The following is a 10,339-nucleotide window of genomic DNA, read 5'->3' on the forward strand; positions in this document are numbered from 1 at the left end:
GGAGGAGCCCTGATTGAAGGAGCTCCACTCTCAGCATGGATTTGAACTTGTGTCTTTAATTACTGAAGCAAAACTCACAGTTTTTACCAAATTCTGTAGCTTTCGGTGTATTTCTAAATCTGCTCCTTCGTTGCATCTTTTCTGGGTTTGTTACTGCCTCTAGTGGTGTGGAGGTGGTAACACAGCTAATATAATTACATTACTAAATCAGAATACCACAAAGTCTATATTAGTTATTATTAATTTTTCATTCTCTTAAGAATGTGGAGCTAATTAAATAATCTAAACAAGACCTTAAAGTGGTTCCAGTTTCTCTCGATGGCCAACCTGTTGAAACTGGCAGATTTTAAATACCTTGGGTCGTTCATGGACAGTCGGCTCAACTTTGCTGAAAACACTGACTATATTTTGAAGAACTGTTCTCAGAGACTCCACCTTTTAGGAAGACTTGGTGATCTTAAAATGATATGTCTTGAATTTGGGGGGAAACAATAATATTTTATTTATCACTACATAAGGGTTCAGTGAATGCGCATATGAATCTGAGTGGGTTCGGTACCTCAAAAAGGTTAAGAACCACTGCTTTAGAGATTAAAATGAACGATGGGATCAAGGCTAACGCCTCCAAACGGTTTTTATTTCTTGTACCTGCTCTGGATTCTCCACTGTGTGTCTGTTGTGTATAGAGGCGTTATGTTTTATTGAACAGAGCTGTTGCAGTAAACGCAGCAGAGGTCACGATCTGTGGCTGGGAGCGCAGCGAGTTTCTGACCCGCTCGCTCAGATGCACGCCGTCCATGCATGGCAACAACATGAACAACCCAAACGAAGCAGAGTTCATATTCAGGACTCATCGATCTGTTGCCTCTTCCTGTGGTACAAACTCAGATTTTATTGACATGGGAAGGGATGAACCCTGACAGATCCGTCGCTCTGCATACACTGGACCCACACAGTAACGCTGCGCAGACGGTTTACGCTATGAAATCTCAATTCCTCACTAAGACCCTGAAAAAATGATGCAAGAATAAATTTGGAGTGCATTTTTGGATTTTTTAAACTGCGTTAAGTTAGACTTTTGTTGAAAGGGAATCTATAAGTCAAAGTTTATATATAATATTTATAAAAACCTGAGCTGACCATAGTGCTTTGCAACTATCACAACATCAACATTAATTAAAATTATGTTTGTTAAAGTAATAAAACGATTAATACCAAAAAGCCAGACTTATTTCAGCTACAGTGATTTCCCAAAGACTCAAATCATTGAAATGCTAATATCCACCTATTTTTATTTATTAAAAATGTCGCACATATGCCTGAAAAACGGCAGGCAGTCTCCTATTTTTTGGGGTAGATGATTTTATTTTAGTTTATATTTAATTGATGATCTTGGAAAACATTTTTATGCAATAATAATCAACAAAAGCAGGATATGCTCCCTCTTCTAAAAAATTAGTTTCAATTAGCCAAGTTAGAAATAAAAGGTGCGTCCAAGTCTTCGTTTGAATTCCTCCTATTTGCAGAAACTAAAATAAAAGCAGAAAAAATGGAAATAAAAAGACTAATGCTTTGAGTTGCATCTTGTATTTAGGATGACTTTAATTTTTGAGTCAAAATGTCCTAACACCACAAAACTCGCACAACGCCACATCGATCTACATCAAATCATATTAAGGTATTAGAAAGGCCTAGTCAAAGTCTAAATGTATGAGAGTTGGTGTTAAATTTCAGACTTTTTCTTTCACTCCACTCTAATTGGCTAAAATAAAAATGATTGTAATGAGACAAAACGTGGAATATTTAAAAGCAGTGTGAATATTCTTTGAAATCGCTGCACCAGACGTTACATTTTAATTTCTGAAATGTAGCACATCAATCAATCAATCAAATTTTATTTGTATAGCACATTTCAGCAGCAAGGCATTTCAAAGTGCTTTACATAATTAAAATAAAAACAGCATGTGACATTGAATAAACGGTGAGAAAGAGGAAAAAGAGATAAAAACATTAAAACCCCTTTAGGACTTCGATTAAACGTCGTTTAACTGGGATTCTAACCCTCAGGGACTTTAGTCAAAAACACCGTTTGACAAGGACTCCAACCTCTAGGTTTTTAGTTGAAACGCTGTCAACTGGGACTCTAAACCCCGTAGAACTTTAGTTAAACGTCGTTTAACTGGGACGTTTTCCGGGGGGCTTTACATAATTAAAACATAGACAAGAAATAAAAAGAAATTAAAAATATTAAAGACATAAAAACATGGAAGACATCAAAACCCGCACTCTAACCCTAATTTAGCCATAAGCAACTCTAAACAGGTGGGTTTTAAGTTGAGATTTAAAGGCACCCAGTGTTTCAGCACATCTCTGCTGCTCACGTCTCCTGACTTCATCTGGTCGTTTCACCACATCAGTAAAACAGTAAACCTGCCCGTCTGTCATGCTAACCTGAATTATGGATGAATTTGGGGAATTCTGTGCTGATCAGTATGCCAAACACAATCACAGCCATCACTGCTGGAACAATAAAAACCACCTGATTTCTCCTCTGGAGGACATTCCCCTCACACAGTGAAACATCCTGCAGCTCTGACAAACACCAACCTGTTCGCTCCCCGCTGCGGGTTTCATGAGATTCTTCCAACAAATTAAGATTTTCATCGTTTCTTGGAGCTTGGTCAAGGATGCTGGGAGTTTTTTTTTGCTTTTCCGATGCACTATACTCGTTTTCTGCTCAGACTCTAACCAGGGGCTCTCCTTCTCGCTGATGACGGGTTTGGGCTCCTGTCTGCTGGATTTATTTATTTCTGACTCCTTAGAGAGCGGCGTGGAGAGGAAGGGTGGAGTAAGGGGGACTGGATGGGTATCATCGTCTTACAAGAACACAGAACACACTGTTAGCGTGTTCTACAGAGAAACCGTTGTGAAAAACAACTGATGCACTGCAAAAACACCAAATCTTACCAAATATTTGCTCACTTGAAATAATCAGTCAGTGCAACCTGCTGATTTTTATTCATATTCAATAATTATTCATTTAAACTCCTGTGTTTTACTGAAAAGTTACTCGTAAGTTAGTTTTGTTTTATCTTAAATGTATTGAGATGTTTTCACCAAAAATACTTGGTAAGATTTGGTGTTTTTGCAGGGAAACATTTCCTTCATTCCACACTGTAAAAACACAAAATCTTACAAAGTTTTTCTGGTTTAGCTTCTGGTGGAGACATTTTAGTTCACTTGAAATAAGACAAGTTGAACTAAGAAGAAACTTTTCAGCAAATATATGAGCTTGTTTTAAGTAACTAATTCCTTAAAATTGATTTAAAAAAGAACTAGTTCCCCTTGCAGATTATTTAACTTGTAATAAGATATTTTTCTCATGTTATAAATTCAACAATCTGCCAGTGGAACTAGAACTTTTTAATCATTATTAAGGAATTATTGACTTAAAATAAGATCACATATCCTGCTGAAAATCTTAAGCAAGATGTTTCTCCCCTAGAAAATAGACCAAAATTACTTGGTAACATTTTGTGTTTTTGCAGTGTGCATTTATGTACTTTTTAAAATAAATAATTCCTATATAAGTTAAGGTTCCCCCCTTCATGTAACAACATCCAACCAGGATTTTGCATCATCTTGCTAAAGTCTGTTAATAATTTTTCTATTTTGATGGTGCAAAAGTTGTTTTACATAAATGTTGGTTCAGCAAGTAAAATTTTACTTATTTATCTGAGTACAAATACAAACATTTCTCCAAATTTTTTAACATTTAATACTCTGTACAGTTGTGAGCTAAACGTTTTAGTTTAATGTTTCAACATGCTGTTACATAGTAACAAAATTAAAAGTATAGAATAGCTTAAGTTGGCAAAAATAGGAAAATGAAAGAACTGCTATTCGCCCCACGGAGCAGTGACTTAGGGAACTGCGCTGACCTTTGACCTTCTGGTGTCTAAAGGCCAGCAGCAAACATCAGGTTTCTCTGGGGAGTTAATTAGGAGTCAGATGTTACCATTACTTACTTATGACTGAGCAGAGCAGCTCCTCTTCTGCAAACATAAATTTATTTTATTAAAAACATGACATTTTTAAAGTGCACTCTAAACGAACACACCTGCATTTTCAAACGTAGAAATGCAAAGCAGTCGTTTGATTTTCTCATGAATTCTTCCTCCTGGTCTCCAGGCTCTTCCCATCATTCCCAGTGGACCCACTGGTGAAACGTCTGTCCCAGCAGCAGAAGTAAAGACACTTACGGCCTCGTTACTAAAGCTGTTTGGTAAGTTTGGAAAATTTCACACTTCGTACGACTTCATGAGGCAGAGCAGTTAAAACGCAGTGAGGAAGGTGCTGGACGTGGATTCTCACTTCATCCCTCGACTCAGAAACCAGTAGAACGCCTCGCCAATTAAACCAGTGGATGCTGTTACTGGGACGACGTCCAGCTGCTGTTAAACAGTTTCACTCAGAGATCCTGTTTAATTCTGAAAAATGACAATACATTTTACTCCAGGGTTTCTGATCCTCACCAGTCAAATAGATGCTCAAATATAACAGAATAATACAGAAATAGGTCAGTTCAAACATTTTCACATTCTTATAATGTTTTCATAAATGTTGCCATTTTTGTCCCTCTAAACCACAGATGTCAAACTCAAGGCCCGGGGGCCAAATCTGGCCCGCTGTAGCTTTTTATGTGGCCCTCTGGACTCCAAATTACATCAATAAGTCCTTCCAGTTTTTCACAAATCTGCAAAAATCACACAAAATCAACAAATTTCCACATTTTTTCCTGATTTTACTGCTAATTTTCTCAAAATTGGTCAAAAACGTTGAATCCTTAACTGATACGACGGGTGATAGTCACATTTGACATCATACATTAGTGTAAATATTGTAAAAGAATAACGATTACAAATATTTCTTAATATTCACCACAAAATCTGTCATTTTGATTGCAAAAATAAACACTAAAATAATCACAAATCTCAGAGGAACAGCTATTTATTGATATTTTAACAGTTTTATTGGTTTTATCAATAGATTCTGGTGCAACCGGCCCTTTAAGAACATTCAGATTTTTGATTCGGCCCAAAATAAAAATGAGTTTGACACCACTGCTCTAAACACTAGAGGGACAATATAATTACACATGTATTTTTTTCTCTTTATTTCTATACATTAAGTTGATAAATATCCTGAAAAATTGCCCAATCTGTTGTACTTTCTCATTAATTTGCACATCATTAAAATCTATATATATATATTCAACACTCTGTTTTCTATAATAAAATAAAATTATGAAAATAAAGTAAAAATATTACGAGAATAAATTTCTAATATTACGACTTTATTCTTGTATTATTCCGTCGATCTCCTTGTACAACTTTATCCTCATAATTTTATTATTTTAAAATGTTTCTGTTTCTTTTAGTTCCTGTTTTCCTGGGGAGCAGCTGAGACTCCAGTCAGACTCTTAATTAAACCAGAATCAATCAAGCAATCAAATTTACTAGCATAAAGCAGTTTTCATTATAAAATCGGATCAAATTGTTGTACAGAATTACAAACAACAAACTCACAAAGACAAAAAAAATGGCTTTAAGGAAAAAAAAAAACTTTCCCCCAACAGGGAAAAACACAGAAATGTAAGTATTAAAAAGATGATGCAGTTGAGGAAATGCAGATAAAAAGAAGATGCAACTCTAAGCAACCTCTGGGTGACAGTCGTGTACTTAAATCACGAAAACACTTTTACTGACATTGAATTTCAGCCTATTATAGAAAATAACTCATAAAAGTGGATGGAAAATGTGAGAGTGGTGGGTCAACTGACTGGTACAAAACTCCCTGTGAAGGCCCGCTCCGGTCCAAATGAGGAGTGAAATGACCAAACCTGCTAAAGACGCCCTCCTCTACCGCCTGTCCTCAAATCTGACTGGATTTTAACAGCTTTAATCTGATGACACCAGAACCCGACAGCCCCCACTCCCACAGCATCCCCTTACAGGTTGCCTCGAGGTCCCAAACCTAAGCCTGGTCCAGATCCATAGCACACTGCTGGACCAGAGAACCAAACTCCCCCAAACCCGCTCAGCGGTCCACAGATCTGGTCCTCCTTAATCCAAGAGATCCAGTTGATCTCGTAACCTGAGAATAAAGTTTCCCATGGAGGCCGAAGGTCCCTTTCTGCTCCCTTTTCTTTCTACCCCGGTGTCGTTCCCGTCATGTATGCAGCATGGAAGAAACATCTGAACCACGAGCGTCTTCGGTCCGCGTTAATCAAGCTCTAGTTTGGTTTCTCTCAAAAGGTCCGTTTGGTTTTGGGAGGAACATGAAATCGACCGAAAAAACAAACTCTGGTCCGCCTACGAACCTCGGCCTCGGTTCGGCTGAAGTGATCTATGGCGCGGTTCGAATGCATATTGGACGGCAAGTGGACCAGAGACTGTTTTAATACACACAGTTACAAAGTCCAGGAACTTTGTAACTGACAGCCATCTTGGCAGGCAGTTGCTATGACAACCAGCTTAGAAGTAGCTCTCGCCTTGTTTCTATCCAACTTATAAAAAGTATAAGTACAGTACAACTATTACTCAATCACAATTTTGGAGTACTCTATGCAGAATTATGGGTAAAATACTCATATTTAATACTAGCATATTAATATGTAGCACTATTTTGCTCGTTTTACATTAGCCTTAGCTTAGCTAATGTAGCTTTATCTGCTAGCTAAGACGGACATGAAGCAACAGTATTTTTTAATTCACACAGGGAGTTTGTACATTGTACGTATTGCAGAGCATTCTGGGTAAATACAACTAAAGCAAACATACTAGCCGATCGCTAGCAGGAGAAATGACTTATTTTTTACAGTAAACAAAAATGAAATCCTACAACCACTAAAATCTTTAAATTGTACGAAGAAGAAAGTTTGGCCTCACGTCGTCTTTGAAGGTTTTCGTGTCGTTTCCTGCAGTGGTTCTTGGTGCAGCGCCCCCACAGGTGAGGAGGGAAACAGGTTTTTCAATTAGTTTTGATCGTTCGACACAATAAATGTTGCAAATTTGGCCCCCAATTGAGCTGAATCTACCAGACCGTCAGATGGGAAAACAGCGCAGGAAGATCTCATCCACTCGGTGCTCTGGCTCTGGCGACCGTTCAAACAACGTCAGCGACCTCCAGACTTTACTGCTTCCTGTGCTGACATTCAGTCCAGCTTTGCCCCGAGTCTGGGGCTGCAGTACTTCGTACATTGTCACTCATGAATCCTTTAATAATTAAAGACATCTGGTTTTATTTCTTCAATAAGCAAAATACAAATTGATCCATAAAGATCCGAGCAGCCAGACCCATCAATCCACCTTGTTGTTCCCAGTTTGACTATTTTCTTTCTCTCAGCTCCAGATTGCACACGGTTTGTTGGTCTCATTGTGGTAAACAAATGTCTCCTCAGGAAATGTAACACTATAAAATGCAACGATCCGCAGTACGTATGCTTCTTGATTCGTCTTATTATTTTAGATATCTCTGATTTCATAAACAGAGATAAAAGGCCGTTTTGAGGAAAACTGGCTCAGAGAACTAATGAGGCTCAATTATAGAAAATAAACACAAGAATAAAGAAAAGAAAAGATAAGTAGGAAGCTATAAGGAATCATAATAAAGAACAAAATGAAAGTGAATCAAAATGCTGCTCAATCATGTATTAAATCAGAATAGTTATTTATCAAGTGGGGAAAACCCGCCTGTTACAGCAGCACAGCAACAATCTGTACCGAACTGAATAATAAAATATATATAACAATATAATTGTATATCAGTGATGTATAAAATTGAATAGAAACCTCTATATGTATTTACTTTAAATTTTTTTTTTTTTTTTTTGCTGTTACAGAAGCAAGATCCAAGTTTATTTTATGTAACTTTTATTGAAAATTTTGTTTTTTGGGTTTTTTTTTTTTTACATATTTTTTGAACTGTCACCATGTTTTGACAGATAATCTGTGAAAAGATTGCTTTGTTTTTTTAACCACAGTCTGAAGAAATGCGCCGGTCCCGACTAAAAACAACCAATCAGAGCCAGGAGGCGGGGCTTATCGCTGTCAATCAAGCTCATGTTCAAGCTGCTAATTTATTTTATTCTGCTTCATTTTATTTTATGATTTTTTTTATAACAGAAAAACATTTTACCGTTACAGGGAAACCGTTTATCTGCCGTCATCGGTGGCTATGCTAACTAGCTTAGCATTCAGAACAGTGTGATTGACAGCGCTAAGACCCGCCTCCTGGCTCTGATTGGTCGTTTCTCGTTAGCTCTGGGAGAAGTCAGAGCAGCCAGATCTTTTCTCATACCGTTATGACACAGTATCAGTTTCAACAAATATGTAAAAATTATATTTTATAAAACTTAAATACAGCTGCTTTAACAGCCATTCTGTTAATGGCTAAACCTTTAAAGAAGCTAAATTTATACAAACATTGAAAACATAATATTTATTCCCCCATCATTGTTGACTGACATCTAATCCTTAACAACCAGAACATGGCAGCCTTTGCTCTGCTGAGTTATTGTAGAGAAGCCAGGCTGCAGAACGGGAGTATTTTTGTTTAGCAGGGCAGGGCAGTTCATGCTCTCAGAGGCAGACAGACAGGCCGGGCCAGTATATATTTACCCAAACGGAGGGGAGAGGAAGAGAGGGTTTGGTTACAACAACACGCTGAGCTGCAGGGAAAAGGGGCATCACACGTCCAGGACGAGCCTGCAAGGCTGGGAGGAACGTCTGCTCTAAGGATGTTGTTCTTAGTGCTAAATGTGTCTCTTTCTATAAGGAACCCAAAGTTTTGCTGGTCTTTTGTATTCATCTTGACATTTGGTTGAAAAAAAAGAACATTTTATGAGCTTTTAGTTTACTCACAATGCGGAAAATTGACATTGCAGCATTAAAAGAGGTTTTTCAAAGCAGTCAGCAGAAAGAAATAATGAAATAAAGACCTAAAGGAAAACTGCTGGGTCATTTATTTACAGTGTGACACCAGATTTATTTCCCATGCTAAGCTAATTTGTGGCGCTGTTTACATTTATTGAAGGTTTTCAGTGTACAGGTGTAACTTTTACTGTCACTGATGCGGCTGAGCCTCTGGGACAAACAGCAGTGGGATAAAAAAATACCTCCTAAAACTTTAACGCAGCTGTTTTATCAATACTTAACAATGAACTAAACATGTAATACTTTAACTACTTTAACTAAACATGTAAAGTTGTCAGATTTCTTGTTTGAAATCAATGTGTAAATTACTACAGATCCAAATCTTATCAAGGGTTTTTGTGAGTTTGCCTTATTAAAATACATTTTGCAAATTTTCTAGGAATGAATTAGAGAATAAATTTACTAAATTTAGTAAATTCTGAGCACTGAATCATTATTTAGGTCCTACTTATTAATTTAGTTGAGTTTAATAAATTAAAAGTAATCATTTGAGTAAAAGTCACTGGTTTGATGCAAGAGAATGGAAAAGGTGTGTTTGTTTCGAGATTAATCATTAGTGTTGATAAAAAACAGAAATAAGAAACCCAGTTAAAATCACATGTGAATAACATCATTCTCAAATTCAAAAATACTTTATTGATCCCAAAGGAAAACTAAATGTAACTCATATTAATTCAGACTCTTCAAAGAGTTGTTGCGATAGGTTTTTGAAAATCATGGCGTCTACTTCCTGTCGTCTTCTTCGTGGTTTCCAACAGTAGTAACATCCGGTTGATCATGTGACTTGTGTTATGCGGGAAAAGTGTTTCCACTGCAGCTCTGCAAAACAAACTAATTTCAATACGACCAAAGCGAGTTTAAGTACATTTATTTTCAAAATGTGAAATTGAGCAATAGGAATTCAGTGATTGTAGGTTTGTGTTGAGAAATAAAAAATAAAATCTGTACTTTGCTCTTTTCCTTCAGTATCTGTTTCTCTGCTGTTTTAACGAATCAACAGACCGGGTTCCGATTGGATGGAGTTCACTGTAAACCAGTGGTTCTTAACCTGGGTTTGATCGAACCCCAGGGGTTTGATGAGTCGGTCTCAGGGGTTCGGSGGAGCMTCTGCTACGGAGGTAAAGACACACTTGTGTAAGTCGTGATGACGCCMCGCTTTGCCATCACTTGCTGCAGAGGATCACGTTACATAGCTTAGCCAATCAGAGGATCACGTTACATTGCTTAGCCAATCAGAGGATCACGTTTCATTGCTTAGCCAATCAGAGGATCACGTTACATTGCTTAGCCAATCAGAGGATCACGTTACATTGCTTAGCCAATCAGAGGATCACGTTACATTG

The 10,339-nt window shown here is 37.3% G+C and overlaps 1 long non-coding RNA gene across 3 annotated transcripts in view; it reads left to right on the forward strand.

Moving 5' to 3' along the window:
• LOC103461797 (uncharacterized) overlaps window positions 1-10,339 on the forward strand; it is an 82,096-nt gene that overhangs the window by 48,585 nt on the left and 23,172 nt on the right. For all 3 annotated transcript variants that reach the window (XR_533194.2, XR_533195.2, XR_001777247.1), the window contains one exon: window positions 4,192-4,285. This is a non-coding gene — a long non-coding RNA (uncharacterized LOC103461797). The remainder of the gene's footprint in view (window positions 1-4,191; window positions 4,286-10,339) is intronic.

Source organism: Poecilia reticulata, linkage group LG2, assembly GCF_000633615.1.
Source record: "Poecilia reticulata strain Guanapo linkage group LG2, Guppy_female_1.0+MT, whole genome shotgun sequence".
Classification (NCBI taxonomy): domain Eukaryota; kingdom Metazoa; phylum Chordata; class Actinopteri; order Cyprinodontiformes; family Poeciliidae; genus Poecilia; species Poecilia reticulata.